Raw genomic sequence first — 11,343 nt, forward strand, 5'->3', positions numbered from 1 at the left:
GTATGACCTCTTAGTTTAGTTTTTAAGCCCGGGCTTTAGTATAGGTTATTTGCGAGGCATTGCTTCTCTTGTAGAGCTACTGAGTGTTTCTTCTGTGTCATTGCTACTGCCTTTATTGTGTTTGGACTGCTTTTCTGGATTTCTGGTTTTTGCTTCTTGTCTTTGCCTCTCTGGTTATGGTTGCCTCATTGTATCTTTTTGCTGTTTTGGATTTGACCCATGCTTGTCTACTGACTACAATTCTTGCCAATCCCTTTGATATTAAAGCCTCATCTTTCGATTTTACCGCGAGCGTCTGGCCCTTTCTGTCACCTTACAGAATACCTCACCAGCAATGCAGACAGCGGATCATGAGGTTTTACAGAAGGCCCGTAACAACCAGGGTCGTCTTCTTGGGCAACACCAACAGGTATTGGCTAGCGTAACTCATTCTTTAGAAGCTCCAACTCAGCAACAGATAGAACAACAAACCCAACTGGTCCAGTTGGTTGCTAATGGGAAGGAGCTAACCTCACAACTGTTAAGAATGAGCCCACAGCTTCTAGTTCTCTGCCCATAAAATTCTCAAGCCCTCTTTTTTCGGTCAGTAAGACTGATAAGTTTGATGGAAACCCGGAGAAATGTTGTGGCTTTCTTCTTCATTGTGCAGTATTTTTCAACAATTCTCCTCCTAGCTCAGATCAATCAAAAATTTCTTTTCTAATCCCCCAACTTACTGATAAAGCACTAGAATGGGCAAACGCTATTTGACCTAGAGCACAAAGCCAATCCTGTAAACAGTTTTTGAAAGATTTTTGCATGGTATTTCATCATCCACATCACAGTTAAGTTAGTGGCAAGCTTTTGACAAAACTGCGGCAAGGGAATCATACGATCGCCGAGTACTCCCTAGAATTCCATAAGTTAGCTGCTGGGAGTGGATGGAATGAGCCCGATTTACTGGTCATGTTTCTAAATTCTAAAATTCTCACTGAACTTGCTAGTTACTTGATAGATGGGTGTCAGGCACGCTCACCTAGATTTCTGGCACCAACCACTGGAAAGCATGTGGAGAATACTTCACGCTAATGTGGTGAGTATTCCCACAAAGGGGCTGGTTTCTAAGTCTTTTCTTATATCTGTGACCATTTACTGCCAAAATCTCTCTTCTGTCATTCCAGTCCTGATTGATTCCGGAGCAGAAGGAAACTTTATTTACTCAAGATTGGTGATTCAATTGCAGATCCCTGTGACGCCCTTGGAGGTACCGCTACATGTAGCAGCACTAGATGGAGAGCCTGTGGGTCCTAGTGCCATCACTGAACAGTTATCCTTCCTTGTTCTAGAATCATCAGTCATTTTAGGCCTCCCCTGGTTAGAACAGCATAATCCCTGTATTTCTTGGTCTTCCCACTCGCTTACTTCCTGGTCTGAATATTGCTATCATAACTGTCCTGTTTTTCCATCAATTCAAATTAGTTCTACATCTATAGAGAGTCCTAATGCAGAGACAAATTATAATATTCCAGATGAATATTCTCATCTCCAGAAGGTGTTTAATAAGACTAATGCCACCACATTGCACATATGATTGCACCAATGATCTAGAAAATGCCTCTTGAGTCAATTAACCATTGACTCAAGAGGAAGAACTAGCTATGAACACAAACATACAAGAAGCATTGCAGCAGGGATTTATTAGACCTTCAGTGTCACCAGCTGCGTCAGGGTTTTTCTTTGTTAAAACGAAGGATGGTGGTCTTTGCCCATGCATAGATTATTGAGCATTAAATCAAGTCACTAAGAAACACCCCTACCTGCTTCCCCTCATCCCAGTGGCCTTAGAGCAACTTACAGGAGCCAAGTATTTCACCACACTAGACTTACATAGTGCATATAACCTGGTAAGAATTTGTGAGGGAGATGAGTGGGAGACAGCATTTGCTACCAATAGGGGCACTATGAGTACCAAGTTATGCCTTTTAGTTTATCTAATGCCCCTTTGTGTTTCAAGCCTTTGTTAATGATGTTCTACAGGACATGATTGGTCAGTTTGTGATCACCTACATCGATGATATTCTAATTTACTCCCCTAATTTAAAGACTCACATTCAATTGGTCTGTTCAGTCCTTCAAAGACTCCTTGAAAAAAGCTTATATATCAAGGGTGAGAAATGTGAATTTCACAGGCAAACAGTGTCTTTTCTAGGCTATGTGACCAACCAAAATGGTGTAGTTATGGATGACCACAAGGTGGAAGCCATAGTTAACTGGCCCCAACGTAATCCTGTGAAGGAACTGCAAGGTTTCCCGGGTTTTGTTCATTTTTATAGAAGGTTTATCCAAAACTTTAGTAGCATCGCAGCTCCCCTGACAGCCCTCTTAAAGAGCTTACCCTGTAAACAGTGTTGGACCCCTAAAGCAGTGAGCGCTTTCATCTCCTTTAAGGAGTCTTTTACATCTGCCCTGATGCTTAAACACCCTGACTCAGCTGAACCCTTTATAGTGGAGGTTTGGCTTTTGACTCAGGACTTTAGGTTTGCTGAGGGAAGTAGGATACTAAATCCTAAATACACTGACCCTTTTAAGGTTGTTGAGAAAACCAATGATGTTATCTATGAACTTGCCTTGCCTCCTTGTTACTGTGTTTCACGTATCACTTCATGTTTCCTTGCTAAAACCTGTTGTCCCAGGTCAGTTGGACAAGGTTTCACCGGCAGACATACCGCCCCCTCCAGAGGAGATTGGCAGGACCCCAGTTTACGCTGTGTGATGGTTGCTGGATTCCAGCTGCAGTATCTCATCGACTGGGAGCATTATAGCCTGGAGGAGCAGTGCTGGGTGCCTGCTGGGGACATCCTGCACCCCAGACTGATTCGTGGACTTCCATGCCCAGCACGCAGAAAAGCCTGCTCCTCATCCTTGGGGTCGCCAAAGGAGGGCTTCTCACAGATCGGCTCCTGGCCGTCATTGGCAGAGTTCATCATCATCATCATCATCGTCATTATTGTATCTTTTTACTGTTTTGGATTTGACCCACGCCTATCAACTGACTACAATTCTTGCCAACCCCTTTGATTTTTTGTGCGAGCGTCTGGCACTTTCTGTCATGGCACATTGTAGAAATTTTAAGCTTGAAAACAACAGATTATATCTTATGTCCTTTGGTTTAAATAACTGACACTTTGTCTTCATGAAAGGTATATTTGTGTATTGTCAACAAAGTAAATGTGATCTTTTATTTTGAGAGGCACATTCTTGCTTCATATTTTTAAAATAAATAAATAATAAATAAATAAATAAATAAATAAATAATCTGTGGCATAGAATTATTTTAGAGCATTGCCTTGTACTCTTTTGGTCACATGTTTCAAAGTCAGAGTTCTAAACACATTTCAGACTTTTAACTGATTTGGATTTTAGAATAAAATTATTGCTTTGAGTGACCTTTTGTCGTAATGTTTGCTTATTTTATTGAATTACATTTTGTCACCAACAAAATAATCTTAACACTAAAGAACACTAAACATTTACCAAATGTTTCAGTAGTGACAATTTTAGGTGATTTTAAGCAGAATTCACTAGCCAGTACCTGACTAGCAAACACAGCTCTGAACAGCTGCACACATTAGGCCTGGATGACAGTGGGAAATTTACTCAGTAGCCAAGCAGCTTTTTACGGCCCCAAAATAACCCAATGTTTCAGTAGTAAGCTTGAATAAAACATTATGTGTAGGTATTATTTCATATAAGCTGAAATTAATTGATTTCATATGACCTTTGTATGATCCTGTTTCCTGGTGGGATCAGAGGAACATTCTTTACTTCTAACAGTTCCACAGGTAGAGCTTGTTTAGCTGTTTTAGGGTTATACTCAGTCACTTTAACTTGTCTGTTTTACTGCAGCAAGTCACACTGAAACAGTTCCAAAGAACATCACTAATTATTTTCAGTTCCACACACTCACGATGAACTCCTCATAACGCAAAACAAGTAAAAGGTGAAGAGCCATTAAAGTGCTTCACAGAAAGAACAGGCAGCTTCTTTACAAGCTGTCTCTCTCTCCATCTTTCTGTCTATCTCTCTAACAGGAAACAGGAAATCCTCTCCCTCTCTAAATGGAAAACAGGAAAAAACTTCTCCCTCCCAAGATCACTAGACAATGCACCCACACTGTTCTTAAAGAAACATGAATTTCCCCAACATATTTATCAGGCTGTATAAAGGCAAATTAGTCCTCTCTCGCTTTATGCTCCCCAACATGCTGATTATCACCTTTTAAGCATCATCATTGGGTTACTTGTCAATCATCAACAAAATCCTATTACATTGTCCTATTGCCCAGGCATTCTCTACATAAAGTAATAATATTTTTATTAAAATTGCAGAAAATGTGCAAAGTATGGTTTTGGTAGCAACAATCCTTAATCTTACACACAGATTTTCACTGACTTTGGGACATATTTACTTCAAAACAATGGGTTTTAATGCTGCCTTCAAGTCATGTCGGAAATATCCTATTTACTAGTGGCAAAAAAGCAGTGGTAGCCACTGACAGGTGTATTTTACACTGGTTAGATTTCAGTTATTCATCTACCACACATGAACACGGCAGGTTAACATCATCCACGTGAAAATGCAAATACAAGCATGTTATGTGAAAACCACATGAACACAAATCAAGTTGTACTTAATGCTAAAGCTACCCCACGCGAGCACCACTCCTCTGTTTCACATTTCCAACAGGTTTGCCCCACTCAGTGAGACACTCTTAGATGCCTGTTGAAAGAGCTCTGGTTATAGGTGATTCTATTTTACGGTACGTGAAAATAGCTTCTCCCTTAGGAGCGCCAGTAGCAGTTAGCTGTATACCAGGAGCCAGGACGCTGGACATTAAAGGGAACCTGAAGCTGCTAGCTAGCCTTAGATATCCAAGGATAATCATTTATGTATGTGACGTTCGTCTGCGGCAGTCAGAAATAACTGAAGATAACATTAAAGAGTTGTGTAAATTAGCCCAGACAATGCCAGATGCCATAATATGCTCTGGCCACATCCCAGTTCGAAGTGGCGCCAAAATCTACAGCAGGTTATGGTCGCTGAACTGCTGGTTGCCCAAGTGGTGTTCAGCTTTGTAAATATTTGGTCTACTTTTGAAGGCAAGCCTTGAGTCGGGATGGTGCTGCTTTCATTTCATGTAGGATAGCTCGCAGTCTGTTAGATAGCCATCAGTGTAAGACAGCCAGTCACTGGCAAACCAGGGCCAAGGCCAGGCAGCAGACAAACAGGCTAAACCGACCGTCTGCTAGCTGCCTTGAGACGCCACATATGTTCCACAATTAAGACTGCGTCTGTTCCCAGAATAAAACAAAATTTCACAAAACCTCGAAAGATTTTTGTTCTGCTTATCTAACCAATATCAGACTAGTTAAACCAGTATGCAGTGACAGCACCTTGGGTCTAAAACTAGGACTGCTTGACATGAAACCTCCTAAATGACCATTGTTGTAAATTAAATTATCATTGATCATGATTTTGAGGTTCTGTGGCTCACAAAAATGTGCATTAGACCTGATGAATACTTTGCTCTAAATGAAGCCACCCCACAGGCTACAGTTACGTGAATAAACCTCATTTAAGCAGCCGGGGTGGAGGTATAGCAACCATTTAAATAAAGGCTTTAGGTGCGAACCAGAAAGTAGGCTACAAATTATCTTTTTTAGAAAGTGTTCTTCTTAATATAAGTGATTAAGGAATTAGTTTTCACTAATTACAATCTATACGCCACCAGGGTTGTATTCTAAATTGGTGACTTTCTATCAAGTTTAATAATGCTCTCAAATAAAGTAATAATTGTCAGAGATTTTAATATCCACTCTGATAAACATTTATATCTGTCTTAGACTCTCTTAGTTTCACTCAAAATATAAAATATATATCATCATTGCAACCGCACTCTTGACTTAATTTTGACCATTGGTGTAAACACAATTCTTCCCCAGAGCACAGCAGTCTCAGATCATTACCTAATCTTATATGAAATTCGTTTGAGTTGTAATGTATGTTCTTTGCCATGCTATCGTGTTAAGTGGACGATAACATCCTTCACAGCTTCGTAGCTTCATCAGAAACCTTCTATCAGCTGTCTGTCTGAACTTACCGAATTAGATACTATGACTGAGTGCTTAGAGGATACTTTTTTCTTCTACTCTAGATAATGTGGCTCCATTAAAAAGTAAAATAATAAGACAGAAAAATCTTGCCCCATGGTACAATGATCATACTTAAGCTTTAAAACAGACAGTCAGACAATTAAAACAACAATGGCACCTGACTAAACTAGAACTGTTCCAGTCCACCTGTAAGGAGAGCCTTATAGGCAACAGAAGGGCACTTGCTGCAGCACACAGTCAACCTATCCTTCTTCTTATTATTGTTAATTATTAATAATAATAATAATAATAATAATAATAATAATTATTATTATTATTATTATTATTATTATTATTATTATTAATAATAATAATAATAATAGGAATAATCCTAGATTGCTATTTAGTACAATTGTTAAATTGCATAGAAATCACATATATGGATTTGGGCCTCATTATAGTACAGAGACAACACTAGTGAGTATTGTAAATGATCTCTTATTATTCTTATTATTCTATTTCCACTGCTACGGTAATGACACATAATTATATATATATATATATATATATCTACCAAACAAGATGATAAACTTCAACTTAATGAGACTGAGGACTGTATAAAAGACACAAAAGACTGGATGTCAAGTAACTTCCTCCAACTCAACTCAGACTAAACAGAAGTTTTTCTTCTTAGTCCAAAAGCTGTTTAAACTTAATAGTTTCTCAGTTGCATCAGGTACATCTGTAACAAACCTATGCTTCTTCTTATTATTGAAAATAATAGGAATAATCCTAGATTGCTATTTAGTACAACTGTTAAATTGCATAGAAATCACATATGTGAAAATTTCAGTCTGGATTTGGGCCTCATAGTACAGAGACAACACTAGTGAGTATTGTAAATGATCTCTTATTATTCTCTGACCAAGAAAATGTATCTTCGCTGGTTCTGCTTGATCTTGGCGTGGCATTTGATGCGATAGACGACTCCATGTAGGAGTAACAGGAATAGCTTTTTCCTGTTTCACATCTTACCTGACTGATTGCTATAAGATTGTGAATGTAAACGGCAAATCCTCTGTTCATACAAAAGTATGGTTTTCCACAAGGCTCTGTTTTAAAACCTCTATTGTTCACATTATATATGCTACCAATGTGTACCGTTATCAGTAAACACGGTATCAATTTCCACTGCTACGGTGATGACACAAAATTATATATATATCTACCAAACAAGATGATAAACTTCAACTTAATGAGACTTATACTTAATGAGGACTGTATAAAAGACATAAAAGACTGGATGTCAAGTAACTTCCTGCTACTCAACTCAGACTAAACAGAGGTTTTTCTTCTTGGTCCAAAAGCTGTTTAAACTTAATAGTTTCTCAGTTGCATCAGGTACATCTGTAACAAACCTTGGTGTCATGATTGATCCTGATCTGTCCTTTGATTCACATATAAACAATATTACTAGAATAACTTTCCTCCTTCTTCGCAATATTGCAAAAGTAAGAAAGGCACTGTATCTACAGGATGCAGAAAAGCTAGCCCATGCATTTATGACCTCAAGGCTTCAAAATCATTTTGATGGTACCCTGATTTATAATAGAGAGAACTACATCTCCATCATTGCCACTCCAGGCTAGAACGCCTGCTATAGCGAAACAAAACTTTGGAGGAGCAGACAAAGAGTATAAAAGGCCAAAAGAGGAAACTTTTTTATGAAAACTCGTACTTTAAAAAAAAACACCACTAGATGGTGCTGCGGTAGCACTGCCGCCATTTTGGACTGAAAACGGCAAAGGGAACAGCACAGAACCTGCAGACATTCATGTGCCTAAACAAATTTATTTCTATAATTGAGATGATGGTCTTATTCCTAAACTATGATACTAATTCAAGTACAATAAATGAGGTTATGAAACTATTAATGTTATTATTTAATTTTTTTATATTGTTGATCTTTTTGTTATTTTATGTATGCCATTTTTTAAAATTTTGTTACTTAGTTATTTAGGTGTGGATGTATGCTTTGTCCTTTATTTGATAAGGTTCAGTATAAATCTGTATGTTTAATTCTTCCAAGACGAAATTTGAGCTGTACATTTACTCCAGACTGACTGTTTAAAATATTTTTTTTAAAATAATAATAATACATTTAAAAAAGAAATACACTCTGCAACTGTAGTGGGAGCCCAAGAACAAAAAATACCAATTCTCACATAGTGCTGCTTTAACACAGCACCCGCAAGATGTCAACAAAGACTTTTGGAGCAAAGCTGAAATCAACCACATGCTTCACAAAAAAGAAAAATTTAAATATTCTACATCTTCTAGTGATGTATTTTATATTTCAGGTAAAATGGCTCAATGTTTAAAAAAAAAGCTGCGGCATGAAGTTTGAGTTTTAGGCTACGTTTATGTTATGTCTTCTGCTGTGAGTTTATTGGCTGGTTGGAAAACACGTTTTTTCACAAGTGAATGCACATTTTTAACATGAAGTGTTATTTATAAGTAAAATTTATGTGATTTTTCTTTATCTATGATGTGCATTTTTTATGGATATTTTTTTCAAATATACCTTCAAACATTAAAGCTAAAGGCACAATAATAAAATATGTCAATAAACTGTGAGCAAATGATAACCCCTCAATTTAAACAGTATCCTTCCCCGAAAAGTGCTTCATCACAGTTAACCTTAGGCTGACTGTAAACAGTGAAAGTTAAATGAAACTAAATTTTGCTTGAGTTGCATGACTTAAAGCATCCTGCAACGTTCCAGTTGAACGTTGCAGTCGACATGACATGATCATGTCAAACCTCTTTTGAAATGATTGATTTCACTGGATTTTATGAACAATAAACAAAACAGAAGATGGATTTTTTTTCATTTTGTCAGTTTCCTAAGCCATGACAACAAACCAACAAGTTTTTTAATCTAATGTTTCTGTAACCAGCTGCATTAACTAGCCTGCTAACAGTAACAGCTGCATTACAGCTGTTTCTTTGCTAATCTGCTGTTATTGTGATAAATTCATTGTTGTCGTTTTCCTAATAAGTAAAGACTGTGAGTACAAACTGTAGTTTAGACAGTTTACCGCAAGCTTTACTCGACATAATTACAGGCAGGTGCATACCTCAACCGGCCTCTATGGCCTTAAAGGTACAGCAACACCACATCTTCCTTTGATAGGAAGGTCTGTTCCTATCAAAACCTAAAGAGAAACATGACCCTACGAAATCAATGTGCAATATTTTAAACATTTAGCTATTTTACACTAACTGTTAAACATAGTTATGTTAACTGTTCTTAGCACATCCAGTTACCTATAAATTGACATGTACAGAACAACAACACACATATTGTCCAGTCTTGTGGGCTTCTGAATGACTCTCCCAGAGACTCTCCCTTACTGATTTATGTGCCTGCTCACTGCATTTCACCAACCCTTAGTGACCTTCAAGCAGTTTGGCCAGAATCTCATTTCTCATTGAGGAAGGGATGAGGAGCCTAGTTACTGTCAATAGAGGGCCAGTGGTACTGTAAGAAATGCACATTCTGGCAAGTATTGTTTTAAAGCAGGTTCGACACGATTATACTTACTTATACTATACACGATCACAATGTCATAACTCTACACAATGTCATAACTCTAGAGATCACACTATCACTCTTGAATTGCTCTCTGAGGTGGTCCAGATAGGCAAAGCTTGCTGGAAGATTGTGTATGATGGAGCCTACATATGTATTTGTGTCTTCCAGGAACTATTTTTCTTCCTGACTCACACTTCCCTTTCCTGGATACACTTGATAGTGTGTCAGCTGTCCACAGACTTTTCCCTGGTCTATGGGCGATGGTGTAAGAATATCGCTTCAGCCTCATACGGAAGTTTTGCCCCAAACCAATGTCATCCTTGTGACATACAATGTCTTCAAGGCCATCTGTGACCTTGGTTGACTTCCTGTTCTGGAAGTGTTACGGCACAGAGGCAATGCCAAAGGGCAACCTCCGAAAAAGAAGTGGCCAACGGGAGTTATGAGTGTCATGTAGTTTGCAGACTCTTCAGTCAGTGGGATTTTTTAGAATCCCATGTTGGTATCCAATTTACTGAAGATTTTTGCTTGTGCAAGCCCTCCTAGTGTTTATTCTACAGACGGGAGGATATACTTCTCCCAACATATTGATTCATTAAGCTTGGTGAGATTCACACATATCCTCACAGAGCCTGACTTTTTAGGGACTACAGCAAAGCCAGCACACCATTCGGCTCTTGTAGTTTGCTGATTACTCCCAGCCTTTTGACACGGGACAGTTCCTCTTTGACTTCGCCCATTAATGATAAAGGGATTCGATTGGGAGTCTTAGGAGAAAAAGGAACAGCTTGTGGTTTCAGCTTGATAGCATATGGCTAACGTCACCAGGCCTCACCAAGCCCACTTCACAGCTTTGGATAGCATGTTTTTATGTCTCAATATCAATGTTCGTTAGATGTGCAACCAACCCAAGCTTTGAGATAGCTGGTCAGCCTAGCAGTTCAGTATGCAGCCTTTACATGATATATAGGTCTTCCATAGCCTCCTTCTCTCTCTTTAGCAATAGGCAGGTGACACCAACAACGTTTAATGGGGTCTCTCAATGGTCTTCCCCTAGGGTCAACCCTAACATGGCCTTAAAGGTATAGCAACACCATAGTTTTCCAATTTTCTACTCTCTTCATACCCCCTAATTTTACAGAGTGCAGATTTTTTGGGATCTAAAGGGTAAAATTATTAGCAGAGACCAACATATGGTTCTGAACTTGCAGTGCTTCTAGGAAGAATGATTAAGGCATCAAATATAACCTTTAATGGCAACTTAAACATTCATTTTTAAAGGCTTAACATAGAAACAATAGATAAATAACCGTAGCTAGATATAGAGAAAGGGTAGATATGTAGATATAGGAAAAAGAAAAGCACTGACAGATGGAACAATTCTACAAAGACAATGAAATGCAAATATGCAAAACTAAATAACACATCATAGATGACTTTATATAGTGAGAGTGATACCATGGATTAAAAAAATGACCCACTAATTTGACTAACCAGTAGCTAGTAGTTTCATCGTGTAAAGCCTGCCTTAAATGAATTGTCCACAATTTTTCTTCAAGAAACAGAAATGTGCGCTTTTTAAATTGTATTATATTTATTCAGCCTATAAAGTGA

Source organism: Colossoma macropomum, unplaced genomic scaffold (genome assembly GCF_904425465.1).
Source record: "Colossoma macropomum unplaced genomic scaffold, Colossoma_macropomum, whole genome shotgun sequence".
NCBI classification, from domain to species: Eukaryota; Metazoa; Chordata; class Actinopteri; order Characiformes; family Serrasalmidae; genus Colossoma; species Colossoma macropomum.